Source organism: Myripristis murdjan, chromosome 6 (assembly GCF_902150065.1).
Source record: "Myripristis murdjan chromosome 6, fMyrMur1.1, whole genome shotgun sequence".
NCBI lineage: Eukaryota > Metazoa > Chordata > Actinopteri > Holocentriformes > Holocentridae > Myripristis > Myripristis murdjan.
The window spans coordinates 32,590,259-32,615,506 of NC_043985.1; the positions used below are offsets into that span (position 1 = coordinate 32,590,259).

The 25,248-nt window shown below is 43.4% G+C and overlaps 1 protein-coding gene across 1 annotated transcript in view; it reads left to right on the top strand.

Annotated features, from left to right (window-relative positions):
* The first annotated feature begins 12,207 nt into the window (after positions 1-12,207).
* Positions 12,208-25,248, top strand: part of immp2l (inner mitochondrial membrane peptidase subunit 2) — a 179,580-nt gene continuing 166,539 nt past the window's right edge. Inside the window, exon 1 of the mRNA XM_030053074.1 lies at positions 12,208-12,273. The gene's annotated coding sequence lies outside the window, so the exon portion shown is untranslated. The remainder of the gene's footprint in view (positions 12,274-25,248) is intronic.

Below are 25,248 nucleotides of genomic sequence, written 5' to 3' on the forward strand. Positions count from 1 at the left end.
CTTATCAAGCTCTTCTTCTTTCCCTTCAACTTCGAGGTCTGCTAGTAAACCAGCTTTATAATCATCATTTGCTTCACCAAGTTTTCTTGCTTCACAAGTGAGCTTTTTGAACTCCTCTTGTAGTTCACTCTTAGTCATGTCTTGTGCACCTCTGATGATGAAATTAGCTGCTTTGGTGAAAGCACTTTTAGCCACGGTCCTTTGTTTCTTGAGTTGGCTCACTGTTTTCCCAAAAGCTTCCTCTGCCATTTTGTGGGGATCAACAGTTTATAATCAAGTCCAGTTTCCCTTCTGCTGTGACAGCTTGCTTTTGACTTTAATCAGGCCTTTAATCCTTTGTCTTCACTGTCATGCATTGGTTTTCAACTGTCAAGTTATCATGGGTTACTTAATCTGTTCAGCCTCTGCCCCAACTTGAAACAGGCCTGGTCAACCACAAAGCATGCACGGGACAACTCTTTCCTCTCTCCAACTTTTATTTATCATTGGAGGAACATCAGGTTGAAAACCTTCAAATGAAACAGAAACCTACAGTCACCACTTTCAAAGAAACAATATTTTAACCCATTTAAATATTTTAAGTAAATAAATTTTAACTTAAATGGTTTTAAAGTAGGCTACATATTTGCTATCACACACATTTCATTATTATTTACTGTCAAATCAATTTTAACCTTAAAGAATGACAATATGCAGCATTATACTTAAGCAGAAACCATAATCCAAAAGAAAATCAAGTCCAAGCAGGCAAAACATAGTAAGCATTATCAAACATAGTCCATATAATTAATCCATTCATACCAGTAGCGTCCTTGTGGTATGATCCAACTGAACAATGTTTCCCTTCGTCTGCTGAATCCACTCTGCTGTTTGCTGAATCCACTCTGAGGTTCAGAGTGATTCTGCTGGAGCAGTGCAGGCAGGTGATCTCACTCAGCTAATGACTGCTGAGGTAGAGTGATTCTGCTGGAGCAGTGCAGGCAGGTGCTCTCAATCAGCTGATGACTACTGATCAGCAGGGTTTCCCTCTCCTCAACAGTGACACTATGCATGCTCCATTCAGCCTTCAGGGGGCATCCTTCCTTTGGGCTGGCTGATTTATTCGAACCCTTGACCTTGAACTTGACAACTACTGTGCTGTTAATTATTTTTAATATTATTTATAGTGCCCTCCAAAAAATTACTTCATTTCCTGCAGTACTTTGTGTGCATTTTTTATGATAAAAAAAAATGTGATGAAAGTTGTGGTGATTTTAGTCAGCATCCTGTACCTGCTTACTGATGGAGCAACTCTGTCCTTCATTGACTGTCCGGACATTTTCTACAGAACAGTGAGGAGGAATAAAGTGGTACTATTCTTGCATTGAACACACTCTCTGAGAGCAGAGAAGTGATAGCAAACAGCAGCAGAGGCTAATGTTAGCTGCTCCTTTGTCTCAGCGGGGAGGTGCTGAACCCTCTGCAGCAGAGACACACACATAAGAGGACACTTCACTCAGTCATTTAACAAGATAATCTGTTCTAAACAAGATAATGTCTTGTTTTATATCTAGTTTAAAATACATTTATATTTCTCAAAAACTCAATATATCACTCAGCCCTAAAAGTGTGATGTTTTAGAGAGTGTACAGATCTGGTCAGCTCAATATGAGACTGTGGTGGCACAAATTAGTCTATGTTGGGCCTCCACAGTCTATATCATTAATGGGAAACAGTGCTGTTGTGACTTAGAGTTACATACACATAGATAAGATTGGCATGCAAACAGCACACCTGTCATTTCCCCTGATGGTTCTTAGTTGTTTTTTTTCTATTACAAAAAATTCTGTTTTAGTTTAATTGTGTTCCAGGTCTTGAAGTTTTTCTTTAATGTACAATTCTTTATTGCCCTTTTTCTTCCAGAGTCTCCAAATGGCTTCATTCCAAAAATGAACATTTCACATGTTCAGAATGGAGTATACAACACTATTGGACAGATGATGTCAACCATCATAGTCCAGGGTGGTGAACCTCCAGCTCTCCTTTCCCCTTTGGTAGTAGACTACCTTATGACAGGGAACTTCTTTCAGATGAATGTCACTCCAGATGACATAGCTGACATGGAACTGAGAGAGGCCCTGAAGAAGGTATAATAGTGCGATTGGTGTGAATAATGTCATTTTGGTTTATCTCTACTTTCTGAGGTATTTATTTTCACTGTGGTCTGTGCATCTCTCTTATCGTTATGTTTTCATTACACACTTGGAGGTTGATCAAGCAGCATCCAAGCATGAACTGGAGCAAGCAATGCAATGCTGTGATTCATGGAGGCATCAAATCGAAGGTCTTCCAAACCCAGTGACCATGGACAACAGAGATGCATTTGTGCAGGCTGCAATACGTTTCCATGTCCTCATTCAACGCCAAAGCTGCCTAGATCAGTTGGTTGAGGGTTTGAAGCACTATGAGGTAAGTTGAGACATGAATGTAACTGTAATTACAGCAGATACTAAATTGCTTGAGTTTTGTTTTATAGCACACAGGAAAAAAGGTTAACTTCTGTAGTTGTGAAAAGCCAGCTGATTAGGTGTACTAGAGTAAACAGCACATATTTAACAGTCAAATGCATACCACATCCTGAATTGTGATTCATTGCTTGTTTTTTCAGTCAAGTCCTCAACATCCTGGTATTCCTCAAACTATTATTTTTTTTTAATAAATTCAAAGTCAAAGTGTGAAAAATTGTGAAAATGTAAAATAATTTTGGGGAAAAACAGGGTTTTAAATGCTAAGCTTGGAATGGACTTTTTGTTTATGATTTTACAGGTTCTACCACTCCTGAGAAACAATTCCAGCATCAGGGTTCTTCTGGAAAAACCTAAAGAATCTGGTGCAGTCACGGCAGATGTTGTGGCTGCCCTCCTAAAGCCCAGCTACTCTATTCTTGGTAGTAGTAGGAGACCAAGAGAGGAGTTAATGGTTGTTAAATTCAGAGAGTTTCTCCTCTCTGTTCAAGGTAAACGGATAATTAAGTATCACAACAACAAAAAACGTTTCCATGATAAACTCTAATTTTGCTTCATTAAAAAAAAGTCAACAGTCTACTTTTAATAGTAGGAATACTACTGCTTTTCTTAGCTCCGCCGATAGCAGTGAAAACATGTAGAGGACTTTGAATTGTGTTTTCTGTCAATAAACAAGTAGAATGGATTTAATGATGAAGCACTGATACAGAGCTCTGAAAACAGCGCTGAGTGGACACACTGTTGTACTGATTTTTGACCTGGGAAAAATTGGAGGTGGGGGCGGCCAATATAGTAACGGAAGATTATGTAATAACAACCAATAATGTAATAATGTACTAGTATCACATTGAACTTTCATTTATTCGATATAACTCTGAAAATGCATACACTCTCTCTTTCTGTCTCTCTCTGTTTTGTTTGTTTTGTATGCATGTATGTAGAAATGTAACTTGTATATTTTCTATTTTGTACCTTTTTCACCCTTTGTAGAGAAGGAGATTGAGGAACGCCTGCACACCAGGGAACTCACTGAAGCAGAAAAGGCATTCATCCAGAGATTGAACCTTGGACACATTTTAGCCTTTGCAACAGGAAGTAGCAAAATCCCTGCGATTGGATTTAGTCCCAGCCCAAAACTGAGTTTTATCCATGATGACACAAAACACTTTCCAGTTGCTCACACATGCTCAAATGAGCTTCAGATCTTTGTTAATGAAAAGAATCTGGCAGATGATGATGCATTTGATTACTATTTTCTGGTAGCTCTCATGAATGGGGCCATTTTTAGTGCAGTGTAGTCTGCAGACAAATGTGCTGGTGAAAAAATAATAATTAAAAGACAGCACGAAGTACACTGAAACACAATGAAAGGCAGTTCATGTTTATGTTCATATTAGAAATGTTTACACTCTCAAACCACTGTACTTTACTATTTACATCTTTACAAGTTTACAAGTTTTCCCTAAATGTTATTACATTTTAACTGTTGTGTCCATACTAATAGATGTTTACATATTCACAACTTTGTGGAACACAAATTCCTGTACTCTCTGATATAATGTTTTTCCATTGTTACCATCATTTTCAAGAGGGTTTACTGCTACAGCAAGTTGTTGCAAGTCCTGTTGATTAAGAGGGCATAAGGAGTACTGTATATGAGGTGTTGTTACTGTACCCACTGTTATTTCATTGGTTGCAGCTTCTGGATCGTTTAATGACAGGAGATGTCTGTCTAGTGTGAAAAGCTGAGCTGGGGTTCTGTTTCCCTCAGAGGAAACTGAATGATTATTAAATGCAGCTCGAAACTCATTTAATGTGTGATTGATCCTGGGAATGTAAACATAATGAAGACAAAATAAATCAGATTCATTGTCTACATCTAAGGCCTCCATTGACTCTAGCTCATAGAAAATGGGTGCATAGACATCCCGGCAGTTTTTGTTTAAATCCCGATTGAATCGTTCAATTCGCTGATTATGTACAGAGCTTCCAGTCAGCACAGAATTTTCACCTCTGTGCAGTCTCATGTCTTCCCAAATCCGGGCATTCTCCCCTCCATGGTCACTTCTTATGTGAAGGGGTCGGCCAAATTCATTGATGGCTGCATTGAAAAGGTCCATAACAGTTTCAGCTCGATTGTTGTTTGAACACTGCAGAAATGCTAGCATTCTGCTGTAACCATCCATTGCTCCATGTACAACTATTTTCCATCTAATAAGTTTATGATTGCCATCAATGTGCCATATATAATTTGGACAAGGCACACTGTACACTCGTCTTTGTACTGTTGTTGTTCTTCTAAAGTCAACGCCAGTGTTATCAACCCTTTTCACAGAGTCTCTGAGACGGTGTCTTTGCACCATGATGTTTCTTGCGCGCAAATGTCCATTCAGCATAACCTCTCCTACATGAGGATGCTCTGCTTTTATGTCCCTGATGGTTTCATCCAATTCCTGATCAGAAATATCAGAAAATTTTGTATGCCTTATGCTGTATGCCCGCATAAGCTTGTACAGTGTGGGTCTGGAGATCCCAAGGACTGAAGCCACTTCAGTAAGTGTTATTCCCAGCACCAGTAAAGCCTCAATGTCTTCTTTAGAGATGAAGGTATTATCACCCTAAAAAATGTGTTAAAAAAAAAAAAGGGGGGAAAATCAGACATCAGGACATCTATGTTACTTTGTCATGCACAAAATGTAAACATATGCCATACTATCATACTAGGGTTCATCTCTGTTTACATGCTTGGATTGGATGCTACACAGCCAATGAGGCAGCTTCCTAGTCTGATTGGCTGGCTTTGTGGTTCATTTACATCATCAGCTGTTTTTAAATATGGAAAAACCTGCAGTAACATTCAACAAATCACTGTATGAACGCAGTTTTGATAAAAACAACTTCCAGATGACTTAGAAGTGGATCAGTGGATCCACTTTTTTCACTGTGGATCACATAACCTTTGCTCGGATCCAATTCATACTGACAAATGGTAACGTTAGCTTTTCGGTCTGGCTAATGAATGAGTTAATAAGTTAAAATTCAACTGCTTCATTTACCGTTTGTGGTGTGGACTGCACCTGTGGACCAATCCCCTGAAGTGCAGCCTGCACACTGGCAGACCGTGAGGGCCCTGCCAGAGGTATCTGTGGTGTGGAAACCTGAAAAAAGGCCCATATTTTAAATGTCTGAAAAGCCTGTCTTCCTGACATTGTAGGTAGACAGGGTTTCTGCAGGTCTGAACAAGTTAAACTTGAGACTAAAGACCATTATGACTTGAATGTACAAAAAAAAAAAAAAAAAGGAAACTCAGTCCCAGAATTACTTTCAAAGTAACGCAATGCATTGCCATTTACAGAGCAAGAACAAATGGAGTATGTAGAACAGTGATATATATGATACTGTATTGTATTGATCTGAATATAAGACGATATTTTTTCCATTGAAAATGCCCTGAAAAAAACGCCCTTGTCTAATATTGGGGGTCTAAGCAAATACACATGTATTGTACTTGCATATCAGAATCAGAATCAGAATACTTTATTGATCCTCAGGGGGAAATTAGTTTTTGTTACAATAATATGTTCCATGCTTGAATACAGCACACTTCCACCGGCCGGCATCAGGTGTGCGCCGCCACCCGGTTGAATGTAGCAGCCAGCTGACATGCCGCTCCAGCTGGAGGGTTAGGAGGGTGTGTGATTTTGTGAATGAGAAACGTTACGAGGGCTGTGATACAGCAAAAAGCGCTTGAAGTTGCCACAGAGCTATACCCCGCACTGAGTTTAAAGCTAGCATGGGCTGATGTCGCAGAATGTCCATATAAAAAGTATTTTTCCAAAAAAGGGTCTTGAAAAAGAGAGACATGAAACATGGTCACTGTTGCTACTGGTAACCAGTAAGTTGTGGTTAACTGGGGTTACGTTTTTCAAACATAGCTATAGCTAATCTTTACTGTGGATCACATAACCTTTGCTAGCATCCAAGTCACACTGACAAACGGTGACGTTAGCTTGTCGGCCGGCTAACTAAGTTAACAGGAACTCCGTCCTGAATTAGTTAATAAGTTAAAATTCAACTGCTTCACTTACCGTTTGTTGTGTGGACTGCACCCGTGGAATTATTCCCTGAAGTGCAGCCCGCACACCGGCCACAACGGCCCTCTCGAGCTCCTCTGTTGGAAACGCCATGTCTCTGCCTCTTCACCTCGCCTCACCCACTGAGCCGCAGTCGGTGGTGTGGGCGGGGCCACATGATCTGAGGCTACTGCCAGGGGCGTGGACGACGGGCGCTGACCTGCCCAATTTGCATAATTTCTAAATATTTAGCTTTACACTTGGCGACTGATTTAACATTTACATTTACATTTAATATTTAGATTTAGATTTAACATTTAGATTTACATTTAACATTTACATTTACATTTAACATTTAGATTTACATTTAACATTTAGATTTATATTTATTTTTCATGTGTACACATTTTTTTTAACAATTATAGAACATGCTGTTTTACATGAAATGAAAGAAAAATGAAAGAGAAATGAGCTAAATGTGAGGAGAGTGAGCTAAATGTTCTAAATATGTTGTCTATAAAATGGTGATCGAATTTTTACATTCGGCACCCCATAGATCAGAGACTGAAAATATCATGGAGGATATCGATGGGAGTAGAGTGCCTGTAGAGAGAGAGTGGCGACAACTCCGTTCACTGCAACGGTTCAGTTTTTTCACAGCAATGGCGGCGTACGGAGACCCTCGAAAGTTCCCGGAAGTTAGCATAAGCTAACCGCCACACAATGTATTCCAACGGAGCGGATTGTCGGAGCTACACTTTTTCAAGGTAAAATGTTTAAATAATCGTATTTCCATATCAATTGTGCATCGAAATCAAATTGACACGAGTAATTAAGTATGTTGACGGATTGTCACCGCTTTGATTAGTAGATTTAGAGAATATAAACCGATAAAAGTTTAGGCTAGCACACTGGATAATGATAGCAACACATGCCGCAGGCTTATAAATGCAAATTCTGTTCTTAAATATAACTTCATCCAACGCTGTTGACAGCGTTGTTAATATGTAGGGAGAGCTATTGTACTTCTATTTAATTTTAATTTATTATTGAGGCTGCGGAATCATGGGCAAAGCACTCGATATGAAGATATTGATTCTGGACTGTGGGTCATAATGTGTCTTATTACCACCGTGTTGCACACACTTAACTCTATACAGGCCAATAATAACACAGGTCATTTTACATAATAACTAGAAAGTGAGCTATTTTGTGGAATAGTGCAGTTGATAGCAGTTACCTACACTAGGTTCTGTGTGGTCAAGAAGCAGTGATGTGATTTTTTTCTTGTCATTTTGTTGTTTTGTTTTGTTTTGTTTTTTTGTTTGTTTGTTTTTTGCTTGAATCCGCAACCTCAGCCTTATAAATCTCCAGATGATTTTTTCTTTTCCTCCACAGCATGATGGAAGCTTGTTGGAGAGTGCCAGAGCTTCCTTCTCCAACACACCCACAGCGTTAGGAAGCTCCATGGCTTTTGTGTTATTTTCTCTGTTCTGTGTTCTGTTTTTAATTAAAAAATATTAAACTTCCCTATGGTGTGGTCTTTGAAAATGTGCAATGCATTGTTTGAATATGATTACCTCACATATTTTTTTTTTGTTTTCACAATCAATTAAGGTGGTCATATTTCTCCTGCTGACTTTAGCCATCCATATTTTCCTCCTGTGCCTGTCTTTGGGGAAGCCATACATGCGCACGCCTTTCTCTGAACGATTGGAGCATCCCCATGCAGCGCAGCATACCATGCTGAAGACTGTATTCAAGGACAGCAGAGACAACACATGGCTAGACATGCTGATCTATTAGAGTTCTATGCTGCTGTAACGGAATTCATTTTGTTATTAAGTGTATTTGGAAAAACAGAGTATGTGTGTGATTTATTATGTATAATATGTAGAGAGTAAGTTTGGGATAGTTATCAGTGATAGAAATCCATATATTTGCAATGAATTGAAATCAAAATTGTATTTATTTGCCATGGATTACCTGCAAGAACTCTATATTGTGAGTCCAGACTTGTGTAGTTATTTGGGAAATCATAGTCTGCCTCAGTCAAAAAAAAACAAAAAAACATAAAACTGAAAATATTTATATTTTATTGCTGTCAGCGACTGTACAGGTTTAGTGAAAGTAACAGACTTAAAAGTAATTCACACAAGGAGATATTGATAAGTAAGAGTAGTTAACAAAATGATAGGAGTCCATTTATTTGCTATGATTAGAAATCCAAATTTTATTTATTGGACATGGATTTCCAGACTTATTGTGTTGTCAGTTGGCAAATCAATGTTCGTCACCTGTTAGTCTGCCTCAGTCAAAACTGAGAGATAAAATGAGAAAATATTACGATTTACATTGCTGTAGATGACCATACAGGTTTATTAAATTTAACATAGTTCAAATCAATTAACACAACTATGAAAAAATATTGCACAGCAAAGCATTTATTGATCATGTTTTTACCGATTATCGTATTATTCCTATTGCTTTCTATTGCCCGCCGAGCACTTCCTGGAACTTTTGGGGGCTACATAGACCACGTGATCGGCGAGCGTTTTGAGCTTCCGGTGGCGCCACTCTCTCTCTACAGGCACTCTAGATGGGAGAAAACACAGAAATAGCGAGTCGCCTTCTTCTTCTTTGTCTGTTTTTCCGGCAGACCAGACGTGTATACGCGTGCTGCTGCCCCCCGCAGGCTGAGTGTCGCATTACATAAGAGAGTGGAATACGCCGAAACACGGGAACATGCCAAGTAACATGTAAACGGAATATTCCAGTTGCCGCGGCGCAGTTACCTTAACCGGAATACTGACCCAAACTGGAATATGGTGTGCATGTAAACGTAGTCCATGACCGACTCTAACCCACCCTCTGCTGACCTGTTCTCCTCTGTGTGTGTGTGTGTGTGTGTGTGTGTGTGTGTACCTGGTATTGCTAATGTTGTGGGGACATAAATCTGTTTACACAGTCATGTTGTGGGGACTCGCCTCCCTTATGGGGACAAAAAGCAAGTCCCCATAAGGGAGCACCATTAATTTTAGGGTGAAGACTTGATTTAAAGCTAAGATAACTTAAGGGTTAGGGTTAAGTTAAGGTTAGGGTTAGGGTTAGGGTTAGGCAGGTAGTGGTTAGGGTTAAGGTTAGGATAAATCTCCAGGAAATGAATGTAAGTCAATGTAATGTGCCCAGAAGTGATGGAAACCAACGTGTCTGTGTGTGTGAGGCCTCCTGCTGCTTCTGTTGCCATGCTGTCTGCGGCACACAGAAAAGTAAAGGTGTTAACTGGAACCAGAAATGGTTCTGCGGAGTGACGCCATAGAATAAACCATGTTTGGTTCCACAAAGAGCCTTTTAGCAAGAACCATTTCTGTAGATGGTTCTTTAAAGAACCCCCAAAGGTTCCTCAAAGAACCATCAGAAATGATTCCCTCAGCTACATGTGATTCTATAAACTGTAGAATAACAATAAATGATTCATAAGTCGTTCTTTAAAGAACTAAAGGAAAAATAGGTTCTCTAAAGAACCATTTTTCAGAAAGTTCTTTGTGGACCCAACTGGTTCAGTAAAAAAAACTTTTTATTAAATGGTTCTTTATTATTTTTTCAGAATAAAAGCCTCTCTGAGTGTTTTAAATCAGGTGATTGTGTGCAGGTTGAAAACCAACCTGAACATGTTGGCCGGTTCTCCACGTTCCTTGTTCCTTCACTGGGTTCCAGACGAGCTATTAAAAATGTTTTCTGATGGTTTATAGAGCGAGACATTAATCCACTCACATGCACATTAATCAACAAGGAACAGAATTGTTAGCTGCTGCCGCCACCAAATAACTCCAATAACCATGAAGAACCTTTAGCACTTTAAAGAACCACAGAAAGTGGGTGGAGAACCCTAACCTCTAAATAAAGAGGTTCTCCAGCTGCTGATGGTTCTATTCTGATGAACGAACCTTTCCTCTCCTGAGCGCGGTGTCTTTGAACGTGACGGTAATGTTGGTGTTTTGCTGACTGGCTGGACCCCTGTTGCACACCTGTCCGTCAGGTGTGGCTCTGCTCGGCATTTCTAGTATTTTCTTCCCAGCAGCTGTTGGCTTGTTGGGAGGTTCTTGTCGCCCGCTGTGAGGATGAAGTCGGCTTCGTCCTCCTGTTTGTTGAAAACTGGTAAAGCCCTTGGAGGCTGTCAGTGCTGAGCTTTAAATAAAGCCGAACCTGAAGTCCGGCTCAGGTGTTAGGAAGTCGGAAAAGAGAAGCAAAGTGAGGACGACGAGCACGACTTCCATTCAGGAGGAAAAGAATAAAAATCTGAGCAAAAGCATAAAAGTGTGTAAGAGCTCCTGCTGCACGATGACATTTGAGAAACACCACCGAGGTGTGTTTGCACGGCCCGGAGCTGCTGTGAGTCTGTCTTCAGCTTTTTAGACATTTACACGGCAAATGTATATATTTGCATCAGTTTTGCCTGCAGATTTCAACATGGAGGCCTGTGAAGCCGCTGCAGGAGGAGCTGTGTGCACGTTCACACAGCAGACAAACAAGAAAATGCAAACCGTTTGATTGACAGAGCCAAATTACAAGGAGCTAAAAATATCCCAGCACAGAGAGGAGAGAAGTTTAAAAAAAAAAAAAAAAAAGGGAATCCAGATGACAAACAGAGACAAGGAGGGACGGCAAAACAAACCGAGCGACATCAGAACCTCCGAGCGACGCCACACAACCAAACGCACAAACAGGAGAAACTGGAAAAGTCAATTTCCTGGAGAAAATGTGAGCTTTGAATGACAGGAGACCCTGTTTCAAAGTCTGTTTCCTTTCCACAGCGCAGCTTCTGAGAGGCAGAGTCTTTATCTGCAGCTGGAAATAAAGTCAGTATGAAGATTTTTAGACACACAGGATCAACAAAAACAACAACGACAGAAACAACAGAAACTGAAGGCAAATACTGGGTTATTAATTTGAATTGCTGTGTTGCCTTTTTGAGCAGTAAACCAACATAACAGCCACAGTAGCAAGCCACATCCATCATACATCAACATATTTTATTCAATAAAACACAATAAAACCCTCAAAGGCTTTGCAGTTCAGTGTTTTAATTCATTTTAATTATTTTTTAATTATTTATATAATGAAACAGAACATATTGGAATCCCGTGTAGAAAAATAAATCGTACGCACAAGTATAAAAAAAAAAAAAAAAAAAAAAAAAAAAAAAAAATTATATTATAAATTATAAATAAAGGCAAACAGAAAATGAGCAAAATGAAAAAAAAGAATTAGACAATTAGACAAAGATATTGTTATTTCACCATAAAGTGCTTTATAAATATGTATTATTCATAAATCCTTTTCTGTCTTTCACCAGCTTCATTTTAGTGTCTGTGTTTATACTGAATCTCACCGAGAAAATATTTATGAAACAATATTTAGAAAAAATTAAAAATATAATAATTAAAAATATTTACCCTTATTATAAATATTTACCTCATAATATTATAAGGGGGAGATTTAGCAAAGTTCGTTTTGTGGCTGTGTGAATTTAAATCACATCATTAATTTATCGGTAAATAATAATAATAATTCTCGTCATAATTAATCACAAAATAATCGCGTGTGTTTGCGCGCGGGACCTGGGTGGCGTTTAGGACCCGGGGCGCCGCTCGTGACGTCACCACCGGAACAGGAACACTGAAGTCACGTTGCTGGTAGGTGAACTGGCTTCTGTAGTTTTCAGCCTCAGTTTGAGCAGGAAAGCGGAGGGTTTGCTCCGGGAGGGGGGGGCGAGCCGCCGCTGGCCGCCCCGCAGCGCCCGGCCGCCCGCAGCGACACCCGCTCCTCACCCGCAGACCCGGTTAGAGTCCGCGGGGCGGCGAGCCCGGGTTAGCGGCTAGCGGCTAGCACAGGCTGGGGCGGACTGAGAGGGGGCGGGGGCTGAGCTGAAGGTCGGGGGGGTGTGTGTGTGTGTGTGCGTGTGTGTGTCTGTGGAGGGGGGGCTGATGTCAGGACCGAGTTTAACAGTTTAACAAGCAGAGACAGGAAGTCAGTGTGCAGAGTGAAAGGCTCAGCACACACACACACACACACACACACACACACACTCACACTCTTAGAACAGAGGAGCTGCCGGGCTTTCATCTGTGGCTGTGTGTGTGTGTACTGCTGCTGCTGCTGCTGCTGCTGTGTGTGTGTGTGTGTGTGTGTGTGTGTGTGTGTGTGTGTGTGTGTGTATGTGTGTGTGTGTGCTGTCAGGCTCTCTGGGTCTGCAGCTGCATGTCACATCTCACCTGTACTGTTCACCTGTAACATGCAGACATGATATTGATCTGTATCTGCCAGTAAAGGCTGTAAGCTGGTCGGTGTGTGTGTGTGTGTGTGTGTGTGTGTGTGTGTGTGTGTGTGTGTGTGCTGCTCCTCCCCCAACTTTAAAGGAAAATCCACTGAAAGTCAACATGAAGCTGCTGGACTGAAAGAAAATAAACAAACGTTATGTTTTTAGAGATGCACGACACGGCGGCCAGTAAATAACGGCTTTAAAATGAAACGCTGCTGTCGGCCTGAAATGAAACGTTCTGCTGAAAAGATGAAAAAATGCTCGCCGCTCCGGTGAATGTGCAAAGTTTTGAAAAGTTTTATGTCTGCAGCCTCCAGTGGGCCTTCACAATAAGAGCCGGCGTAATAATAAAATGTGAATTCTACTACAGGAGAGACGTGACGTTCTATACAATTAGGTGGAAAAAAAATAATATAATATGTGCATATATCCATATCAGCATCAGCAATCAGCAAAAATCCAATATTGTGCGTCGCTATTGATATTAATATAATATCAGGTCCTGCCCTCCCTGTTCATGTGCACTGGGTTATTATTTTTTGCTGTTGACTGACCAAGTTGAATGATTGTGTTTGTTAAATGCACACAAATATAAGAATTCAAGCAAGTCTAATTTACAAGGCACACACAGAGCAGACTGTAGGACAGAGAGAGGCCACAGGTTTGAGGCCGAGGTTTACAGGCGGCTGATGAATTAAAGGGAAAAGCAACATGAAGTGTGTCGGTGAGGCGTGAGGAGCAGAGCGGCCTCGGAGCTGCAGGACAGAGGAGCTGCTGGACAGAGGAGCTGCAGGACAGGGGAAGGCTCTGGAGGGACGGGGCTGCGGGACAGAGGAAGGCTCTGGAGGGACGGAGCTGCAGGACAGAGGAGCTGCAGGACAGAGGAAGGCTCTGGAGGGACGGGGCTGCGGGACAGAGGAAGGCTCTGGAGGGACGGAGCTGCAGGACAGAGGAGCTGCAGGACAGAGGAAGGCTCTGGAGGGACGGAGCTGCAGGACAGAGGAAGGCTCTGGAGGGACGGAGCTGCAGGACAGAGGAGCTGCAGGACAGAGGAAGGCTCTGGAGGGACGGAGCTGCAGGACAGAGGAAGGCTCTGGAGGGACGGGGCTGCAGGACAGAGGAAGGCTCTGGAGGGACGGAGCTGCAGGACAGAGGAAGGCTCTGGAGGGACGGAGCTGCAGGACAGAGGAAGGCTCTGGAGGGACGGAGCTGCAGGACAGAGGAAGGCTCTGGAGGGACGGAGCTGCAGGACAGAGGAGCTGCAGGACAGAGGAAGGCTCTGGAGGGACGGAGCTGCAGGACAGAGGAAGGCTCTGGAGGGACGGAGCTGCAGGACAGAGGAGCTGCAGGACAGAGGAGCTGCAGGACAGAGGAAGGCTCTGGAGGGACGGAGCTGCAGGACAGAGGAAGGCTCTGGAGGGACGGAGCTGCAGGACAGAGGAAGGCTCTGGAGGGACGGAGCTGCAGGACAGAGGAAGGCTCTGGAGGGGCGGAGCTGCAGGACAGAGGAGCTGCAGGACAGAGGAAGGCTCTGGAGGGACGGAGCTGCAGGACAGAGGAAGGCTCTGGAGGGACGGAGCTGCAGGACAGAGGAAGGCTCTGGAGGGACGGAGCTGCAGGACAGAGGAAGGCTCTGGAGGGGCGGAGCTGCAGGACAGAGGAAGGCTCTGGAGGGGCGGAGCTGCAGGACAGAGGAAGGCTCTGGAGGGACGGAGCTGCAGGACAGAGGAAGGCTCTGGAGGGACGGAGCTGCAGGACAGAGGAAGGCTCTGGAGGGACGGAGCTGCAGGACAGAGGAAGGCTCTGGAGGGACGGAGCTGCAGGACAGAGGAGCTGCAGGACAGAGGAAGGCTCTGGAGGGACGGAGCTGCAGGACAGAGGAGCTGCAGGACAGAGGAAGGCTCTGGTGGGACGGAGCTGCGGGACAGGGGAAGGCTCTGGAGGGACGGAGCTGCAGGACAGAGGAAGGCTCTGGAGGGACGGAGCTGCAGGACAGAGGAAGGCTCTGGAGGGACGGAGCTGCAGGACAGAGGAAGGCTCTGGAGGGACGGAGCTGGAGGGACGGAGCTGCAGGACAGAGGAAGGCTCTGGAGGGACGGAGCTGCAGGACAGCAGGGCCAAAGTGCAGAAAGCCTCATTACAGATAAAATGTGCGTGTGAGAGGTGAGTGACGCTGGTCTGCAGTCGTCCCTCAGCCCTCACCATATTCTGACCGAGACGCTGTGCCCCCGCTGTGAGGGGGCCCGCGGCGTTCCCCACTGGTCCCTCTGGGCAGGGGTGTCCAACCAAAAACTCCACCAGGTGGTTTCACTGATCAGTTCCTCCTCTCTGTTGAAGGTGAGCTGATCAGTGAACTCACCTGGTGGAGTTTTTGGTTGAAATGAAACCCTGCAGCCTCTCGGCTTCCATGGCACGTGGTTGGACTCGCTTTAGACCAGGGCTCCCCAACCCAGTCCTCAAGGACCGCCTGTCCTGCAGGTTTTTGTTTCAGCTCTGCTCTTTCACACCTGATCCATTTAAGGGCTTCATGCTGATTGGTTGAAGCAGATCTACCTGAACAGGGTGTGCAGGAAGATGCTTGGGCCTTAACTGGGTCAGGTGTGCAAGAGCAGAGCTGAAACCAAAACCTGCAGGACAGGCGGTCCCTGAGGACTGGGCTCCTTGTCACTGCTTTAGAGGGAGGAGACTGTAGCTGGGTTTCCATGCAAATATATCGAAATTTTTGAGCGAATTTTGTCAAAATGCGCAAAAGAAAATGCGAATTTATGCCTGTTTCCATTAGTTTTGTTTTGCGATTATTGAGAGCAGAGTGCGCCGTGAGATGATGTCATAAGACAGCGTCTGTGTGTCGACTGAACAACAACAAACACTCAGCTGACACTCAACAGCTGATCAGGGACAGATTCCTGCTGAACTTGTCGGCTCTTGGGAGAAGTCTGCTTACTATTTTGGCAGCGCTGACTTCGTACCGAACCATCCTAAAGAAGGAATAAGAGACTAATAATAATAATAATAATAATAATAACTGATAATAAGACTGTAGCGTAGAAGTGTGACGTGGTATCCGGTCCAGTCATCGTTTATTCACAAAACCTTTTTCCACAGCAAAAAGTTGCATTTTCTTTTATCGATACGCTGAGAAATCCACCCCCTCCAAGCATAAAAACTTTTTTGCAAATTTTCGGCCGTTTTTCGAATTTCTGGCGTTTTCCATCCAAGTTTTTTTTTTTTTTTTTTTTTTTCGCAATTTCTGAAAATGCGAATAAAAATAGGTGGAGGGAAACCCAGCTACTGTTAATCAGTACAAACTTACTGAGAGTCATCGCCTTTATCCACCCACTACTACTAAAGCAGAACTCTGCACAGTGCACACCAGTGAGCTCACACTGGAAGAGGTTCACCTGCAGTGAAGCTTCTGCAGGGAGAAATCTAGTTTGGTTACCTGAATCTACCTGGAAAAAATATATATATAATTCCAATAAAGTCACCTGCCAGGAAAAAACACCACTCGGTTGAGTTTATTGCCCAAAATGCCAACTTGTTCACAGATCATACATCAACCAGGTAAATGAATAAATAAATTTCCCCACTATTCATGGTGAAGTGATAAATGGGGGCTCAGTCTCCCCCAGGATGACCACGCCTCCCGTCCACAGGGTCCGAGGGCTCACTGAATGATCTGATGAGGATGAGGATGTAAATGATGATGCTGAACACCTATGGCAGATTTTGGATTCTCATCATCATCATCAAAACACCAAATGTGGGAAAACCCTCTGGAGTGGAGCTCCGTCCCTCCTGGAGCTGCTCAACACCAAACTGAGACACTTCACGTTGGCTTTTCCTTCAACACGTCACCTGTGTGCATCACTACAGAATAATTAAACAGAGGAATAAATTAAAGTAAATAAAGTAAATAAGTACTAGTAGCTGGCAGTATTGAATTGGCCGAATGAACAGCATCATTACGTCCTGCAAACTATCACATAAATACTCAGCGACATTTTTCACTCATTTATTCATGAGCACCCTCACGTCACAGGAAGCCAGTCACTTGTCTCCCATTCATTAATAACCACCTGAATGACATTATCATTAAGGCCGCCTGCAGACTTCAGATGACACGCCTGTAGAGACGGCGTTTAGAAAGACACCTCTTGTTCCACATATTAAATTAAAGGCTGTAATCAACTTTTAAGTAACCCAGTATTAATAATATATTGATGTGAGACAAAACATGGTTATAAAACAGTGATATGACAAAAGTGGTGTCTTTTCCCGCATTTTAAAGGCTGTAGCTCTTTTATTATTTACCTCTTCCACCTCGGCCGTCAGATCCACGTCGATTATCAAAAATCTGAGTGTGAATTTGTTATAGAGGCAACAACAGTCGTTCATATCGATGCATTCGGTCAGAGATGTTGTGATATTTGATTTTGTCCTCATCAGACAGTTTCTGTGTTTAGCCTGTGTTCAGATTTCATCCGCTTGTTTTAGAGATGCTGCTCTCCTCATGTTCTGTTATCCGCTCCGTGTCCTGTGTGTGTGTGTGTGTGTGTGTGTGTGTGTGTGTGTGTGTGCGTGTGTGTGTGTGTGTGTGTGCGGTTTGTCAGACAGCGCACACACAGACACATGATACTGTAATATATGCTTTTAATATTTCGGCCTCTCGAGGCCTGTGTATTGTAGCGGAGCGGTGAAATACAGCAGAGAGCACCTGGCGAGCAGCTCCCACCGTCTCCATGTAAAATAACAGATTAGATTATGTTAGATTAGACGAAATATGATTTGGGATTGAGAGAGGAAATCATAGATCAAGAATATGAGAATATAAATGTGAAGAGTTGAAGGGTTTATAAACACAGCAGAGAGCACAACACCGGGACATATTGTACTGTGTGAGAGTATGACAACAAAATACACACCACACAGTCAGTAACAGTTACAGTGTGTTACAGTGTGTTGCAGTGTTACAGTGTGTTGCAGTGTGTCGTAGTGTTGCAGTGTGTCGTAGTGTTGCAGTGTGTCAGTGTGTTACAGTGTGTCAGTGTGTTAAGGCTGAATTATGCTTCAGCGTTAGAAGAGCGTACGGGGGTTGTGCGAACCACGCATTTCCTACACAGCGCCTGTGTGTCCAACATACCTCTGCGGAGCAATTCTCCTCCCACCAACGCAGACCCTGTGACGTATGGTCGCTGCTCTTCTGTACGTCTTTGTAATGGCGAGAGGACGAGTCGTATAGGTGCGGGTACTTGCGCACCTCCTCGGCCAGGCGTTCTTCCGCGAGATCCAGCACTCTCCAAAGTTTTCAAACACAACCGACAAGTCGAGACACAGCAGTTGTTTTAAAAACGGCGCTGCCGGTCGGCATAACAGGATGTGATGCCGGTTGCAACGAAATGCCAGAAATGATGTACTTCGGCGGACCAATCACAGCTCTTGTGGGGCTGCGTAGGGTCCGCGTAGTTACAATTTTTGGGAGGCGCGCAGCAAGGCTCTGTGGTGGTCGCACAACCTCCGTACGCTCTTTCTACGCGGAAGCATAATTCAGCCTTTACAGTGTATTGTAGTGTATTACACTATGTTGTAGTGTGTTGCACTGTGTTGTAGTGTTACAGTGTCGTAGTATTTTGTAGTGTGTTGTAGTGTGTTGCAGTGTGTTACAGTGTGTTGCAGTGTGTTACAGTGTGTTGTAGTGTTAGTGTGTTACAGTGTGTTACAGTGTGTTGTAGTGTTAGTGTGTTAGTGTGTTACAGTGTGTTACAGTGTGTTGTAGTGTTAGTGTGTTACAGTGTGTTACATTGTGTTGTAGTGTTAGTGTGTTACAGTGTGTTACAGTGTGTTGTAGTGTTAGTGTGTTGCAGTGTGTTACAGTGTGTTGTAGTGTTAGTGTGTTGCAGTGTGTTACAGTGTGTTGTAGTGTTAGTGTGTTACAGTGTGTTACAGTGTGTTGTAGTGTTAGTGTGTTACAGTGTGTTACAGTGTGTTGTAGTGTTAGTGTGTTGCAGTGTGTTACAGTGTGTTGTAATGTTAGTGTGTTACAGTGTGTTGTAGTGTTAGTGTGTTACAGTGTGTTACAGCGTGTTACTGTGCTGTAGTGTGTTGCAGTGTGTTGCAGTGTGGTAGTTTATTACAGTGTGTCGTAGTGTGTCGTAGTGTGTCGTAGTGTGTTGTAGTGTGTTGTAGTGCGTTACAGTGTGTTGTAGTGTTACAGTGTGTTGTAGTGGGTTGCAGTGTGTTACAGTGTGTTACAGTGTCTTGTAGTGTGTTGCAGTGTGTTAGTTTATTACAGTGTGTCGTAGTGTGTTGTAGTGCGTTACAGTGTGTTGTAGTGTTACAGTGTGTTGTAGTGTTACAGTGTGTTACAGTGTGTTACAGTGTGTTGTAGTGTGTTACAGTGTGTTACAGTGTGTAAGTGTATTGTAGTGTATTGTAGTGTGCTATAGTGTGTTATAGTGTGTTGCAATGTGTTACAGTATGTAAGTGTGTTGTAGTGTATTACAGTATAATGTAGTGTGTTGCAGTGTCATTGTAGTGTTACAGTGTCTTGTAGTGTGTTACAGTGTGTTACAGTGTGTTGCAGTGCATTGTAATTTGTCAGTGTGTTACAGTGTTACTGTGTGTTACACTGTGTGGCAGTGTGTTGTAGTGTGTTACAGTGTGTTACACTGTGTGGCAGTGTGTTGTAGTGTGTTACAGTGTGTTATATTGAGTTATATTGCGTTATATTCTGGCTTCTTGCTGCTCTGTGATGTTTTGCAGCTGAACAGCCCCAGCAGGGAGGAAACTTCACTGATTTGGAAGAAAAAGTTTTAATTTGAACCCCCGAGGTTCAAATCAGAGCTTTTTATACCAGAAACCACGCAGACAAATGTCTCATTACTGACGAGTATCGATTACTTTTAGGTCGACTGAATGCATGGATTTTAGGCAGGTTGTGTTGTGGCCGTTCGTCATTGTGCCATCAGGTTTCTGTAATTTTCCGATGAGGCACAAAAAAAAAAAAAAAAAAAATCTGCTGTTTGATCTGTAGCCTCACAGTGTTTGTGCCCGGCTGCTCGAGCTGCTGGGAGTGGCTCGTGCCTCTTGCTCGTGTCTTTGCTGGGAGGCCGTCTCTCCTAATGACACATTACTCCCAGCCCAAACTGTCCATTAGGCCTCCAAGGTGAGCGGAAGCAGGGATTTGTTGCAGTGTTTCCCTGCTGCAGGCCTGATGTTCTGCATGAGAGACAAATCCCATTTGTGGCCTGAGCGGTGGGCCTGGATCCTCTGAGCTTACAGTCAACACTGACACCCGGCCAGTAATCACCTTAGTTTTGGCTGAGCGAGCGCCGTCATGGCCGGCGTCACACGGCGAGGCCCGGCAGCCTGGACATGAATAAATACTCAGTGATTAGAGTAAAGGGATTTACCCGCCCGCCGTACAACTTATTTCATATAACTGCCTCACGCAAACTTTCATCAAATGTCGCACGGCCGAGCCGGGCTGTTAGAGTCCTGCGGCGAGCGAGTCAGGTTTATCAAGGTCCGCTGTGTAGTGGCTGTCCAAACGATTAGCTGATTTGTTAGTCTCAAGGATGAAATTTGCTCTGAATTTCTGGTGTGTTTGTGTCTCTGAGCTGGTGTTCAGCTCCGCTCAGCTCCTCCACTCTCGGCTCTGTTGCTCCCCTGAAAACCAAAAAAGCCCAGCAACAAATTTAAGCCTCGACACTTCGGTCCAAACTGGAACTTTGGAACGATTTTAGTTTGTCTGACGCAAACGACTCCACAGCGGCAAAAAGGCTCTCCTCCACATGTTCTGCTTCTCAGTGAGGTTTCAGCCTCTTGGCTATTAGCCCACGTAGCACCAAATAACAAAAACTAGGTGTGAAAAAACATTTTGGTTAACTGAAATAAAAATGAGGCTTTATAAAAAAAAAAAAAAAAAAAAAAAAGTACCTGAATCTGTACTGTCTGCTTCAAGAAAAAACTAAAACTAAACTTATAGAGAAAGATGTCTTTAGTTTTTGTCTTTTTCAGTTTAATTTATATATAACCCTGGTACTTTGGGTGGATATGAAATATATCTTCTAGTTTTTTAGTTGTGGTTGTTTTATGCCAGCACATGGCAAATATCCTTCTGTCGGCCTTTTGAATCTCACCAATCAAATTCCTCATATTGCAAAAAGAAAAAGACACTAACACACACACTAACACTGAGACTAATAAAAACTAACTAAGCATTTTAAAAAGATAAAACCAGCATACTCACTTTATAACTAACTAAAACTAAACTGACACTGAAAAAAAAAAGTCCAAATGAAAGGAATATAAAAACAATGAAAATGCTATAAAGCTATAATAACCTTGATCCAAACGAATTTGTCCTCAAACAAAATAATAATCGCTTGTCCGTTTCTCTTGGAATGCACAACCTTCCACATCTGCTTTTCTTTTCTTGACGGTCGCCATAATGCGTGTGACCCTGACGCCGGGTCCAGACAGGACGTGGAAGCACCGCGACGTACCGCCAAGCGCAGACCGCTTCCCTTCAGCGCCCGTGTTAACTTTGAACGTCTTGTCTATCTTTTTCTGTTCCAGGCAGACAGACAAAAATAAAACTTTTCCACTCGTTCAGAGATTTTGAAAAAGTCATTCATCTCCTCCCGGCTTGATAAATGTATTTCCCCGTATTTCAACTGGTCCAAAATGCTGCAACTGGTCCAAGAAGCTGCAACTGGTCAAAGAAGCTGCAACTGGTTCAAGAAGTTGCAACTGGTCCAAGAAGCTGCAACTGGTCCAAGAAGCTGCAACTGGTCCAAGAAGCTGCAACTGGTTCAAGAAGCTGCAACTGGTCCAAGAAGCTGCAACTGGTCCAAGAAGCTGTAACTGGTTCAAGAAGCTGCAACTGGTCCAAGAAGCTGCAACTGGTTCAAGAAGCTGCAACTGGTCCAAGAAGCTGCAACTGGTCCAAGAAGCTGTAACTGGTCCAAAAAGCTGTAACTGGTTCAAAAAGCTGTAACTGGTCCAAGAAGCTGCAACTGGTCAAAAATGCTGCAACTGGTTCAAGAGCCTGTAACTGGTCCAAGAAGCTGCAACTGGTCAAAAATGCTGCAACTGGTTCAAAAAGCTGCAACTGGTCCAAGAACCTGTAACTGGTCCAAGAACCTGTAACTGGTCCAAGAAGCTGCAACTGGTCCAAGAAGCTGCAACTGGTTCAAGAAACTGCAACTGGTTCAAGAACCTGCAACTGGTCCAAGAAGCTGCAACTGGTCCAAGAAGCTGCAACTGGTTCAAGAACCTGCAACTGGTCCAAGAAGCTGCAACTGGTTCAAGAAGCTGCAACTGGTTCAAGAACCTGCAACTGGTCCAAAAAGCTGTAACTGGTCCAAGAAGCTGCGACTGGTTCAAGAAGCTGCGACTGGTCCAAAAAGCTGCGACTGGTTCAAGAAGCTGCAACTGGTTCAAGAACCTGTAACTGGTCCCAGAAGCTGTAACTGGTCCAAAAAGCTGTAACTGGTTCAAAAAGCTGTAACTGGTCCAAGAAGCTGCAACTGGTCAAAAATGCTGCAACTGGTTCAAGAGCCTGTAACTGGTCCAAGAAGCTGCAACTGGTCAAAAATGCTGCAACTGGTTCAAAAAGCTGCAACTGGTCCAAGAACCTGTAACTGGTCCAAGAAGCTGCAACTGGTTCAAGAAGCTGCAACTGGTCAAAAATGCAGCAACTGTTCCAAAATACCGCGGCCAGGCTTCTGACGGGTTTCAGGAAGAGGAACCTTTTGAGGTCTTGGTGTTTGTAAAGCCATGAAAGGAATAATTTTTTTTTCTTATTTTATTTGATAGAATTTTACTTGTCACAGCACTGTGGTCAGCTGCAGCTGTTTTTTAAATGTGCTTTCTAAATAAATTTGACTGTGACTTGCTGCCTCTGTCTGCGTCCCAGTTTGTGTGATACCATCCTGCTGAGGACCGATGAAACCTGAACTTTAAAGGCAGCTTTGCAAACCTTTATGGAAGCGTCAGGTCTCTGTAACTTTGTGTAACTCCTAAAAATGCTCTGACACACAAACAACAGATACCAGATGTCAGTATCACCACGTTATGCCTCCGAGTCAGTGACGAAACGCTGACGTGTGCAGTTCATGCTGTTTCCAGAGTTGCAGTCAGTTTTCGGAGACGCTGCTGGGAGAACAAAAACATGTCAACTGTGTGATGTTGGCAAACTAATGAGATGTGACAGGAATTTGCAAAACGGCGAGTTGCACTGTCACACGCTCACAACTACAACCACAAAGACTGAAAAAAAAAAAAAAAAACACGAACAGTCAAACGAGGTGAAAATGTCGGCCGTGTTTTATCAAGCGGTTAATTTGGGACTGCGTGTCGGCAGGTACTCAAAGGTGAGCCCTCAGCCTCTGGCACTCGCTGCATCCCCACTTCAAACTGCAGCTAATCCATTGCTGAATTTCACAGTTGAATGCCAGTTCAATGAATGCAGCTTCAAATTCTCAGGATTCTTTGGCTGTTGACCAATTAGACGCCTGTTACTGACTATCTTGGCCTGTAACTAGCGCCGACTCTCAAACATGACTTATTTAGAGGTGTGTGTTTTATTTATCTATTTTTGTAAGGCCTTTCCCTGCCTGCACCCCCCCTCGCCCCCCCCGTCGGCCGGCGAGCCGTCACATCTCCATCTGCAGACGCCTCGTCTTTAATGAAACACTCATCAGAAAAAAATCAATCTGCTGCCAGCTTCGGGCCGCCTAATGGAGAAAACCTCTTTCATATTGATAATGGGATCCTGTAATTGGAGTTTCAGTTCTGTGGCGGGCGGGGAAACACATCAGCGGTGTTTCTGACGGAGAGGACGGAGTCGACGTGTTTGTCTGGAAGTTGGCTGCGGCCGCCGCGACGCTGGAACCTTTCTGATCGTCTGAAAGCAGAGAGACAAATAAAGAGCGGCTGACTGTTTGTCTGCGGGGATGAAAGCCCTGCCGACGAGAGCAAGGCTGAACTCGGATCCAGACAGAGCAGGAGGCTGCAGCTTTTCACGGCGCAGCTCAGATTTATGCCACAGCTTCACACTGGTAATTATGGGTAATGTGCTGAGAAAGCTGCAGTGGTATTGACATGGCCAGTCCATTTCAGTTCCCGCCTCTTATGTATCGAAACAGGTAAAAGTGAACTTTCGGCTCGGGTCAGGCTGTGACATTTACCGCCCTTTCGGTCATTATAACATCAAGGCAGCAGCTTTGCTCCCCGACTTTAAAGGGAAATCCACCCAAACTCAACATTTAGCTGCAAGACTGAAAAAAAGACAAAAACAAACAAAAAATGTCACTCAAAGGTTGCTGTTTTCCTTATTTTATAAGTGATGCACAATAATATAGGCACGTCGTTGGTATCAGATATCCACTTTAAGATGAAATTTCAGTTTCAGCCCAAAATGAAGATTTCTTCTGATTTGACACGTCGATATGTGAAATAGGTCCGATGGATTGTTTCAGGGACAGAATCATCCAAGCCTGTTTAAGTAGGGCGGATTTTACAGATTTGTCTTAACGAAAATATCATATAAACATGAATATGGCATGTTTAAATAATCAAAGTTAGAGTAGTTTTCTTATTTTGCCCAGTGAAGGTGACCATTTTGAAAAGCATTGTGTTTTATGTCTGTGTCTGCCAGCGGGCCTTCACAATAAGAGTAGCCATAATGTTAATTCCACTGCAGGAGCAACTTGATGTTCCCTGCAGTTAGATGGAAAATAACGTGCACACATATCCAAATCGGCATCAGCAATTGGCCGAAAGAAAAATATCAGCATATTGCCGAAAATATCAGCATATTGGCAAACAGCAAAAAATCCAGTATTGTGCATCCCTCTTTCACAAGTTCTGAGTTAAAAACGTGAGGATTAAGGCAGATTACAGCCCTCTGACATCATCATATTACCTCAGAGAGACAGTTTCATACATTGTCATGTCTGCAGTTAGGTTTTTATGATGTGAGATGTTTAATGGCAGCAAATAAGGGGAAAAAAATGGACATCTGGCTCCTTCACAGCTGGCCTCTGTTGCATCAGGATCTGGACAAAAACATCTTCACTGTCACTCTCTTTCTGCAGCTTTTTGTTCTGCGTCTGCATCAGGAAAACATGGCGTCGGCGGCTTCACACAGCTCTGTCGTTGCCACAGTGACCACACAGGTAGCTTAACAGAAATCTCACCTGATCACTTGTAAAGAACAACGTGTGCGGTCGATCCTAAAGGTCACGTTACACCTCTGTGGTGAGATGTCGCTGTAGCTGCGGTGTGAAGCCCCTGTCGGTGCGCTCTGAAACTCAAGATGTTATTAATTCTGCCCAAATGA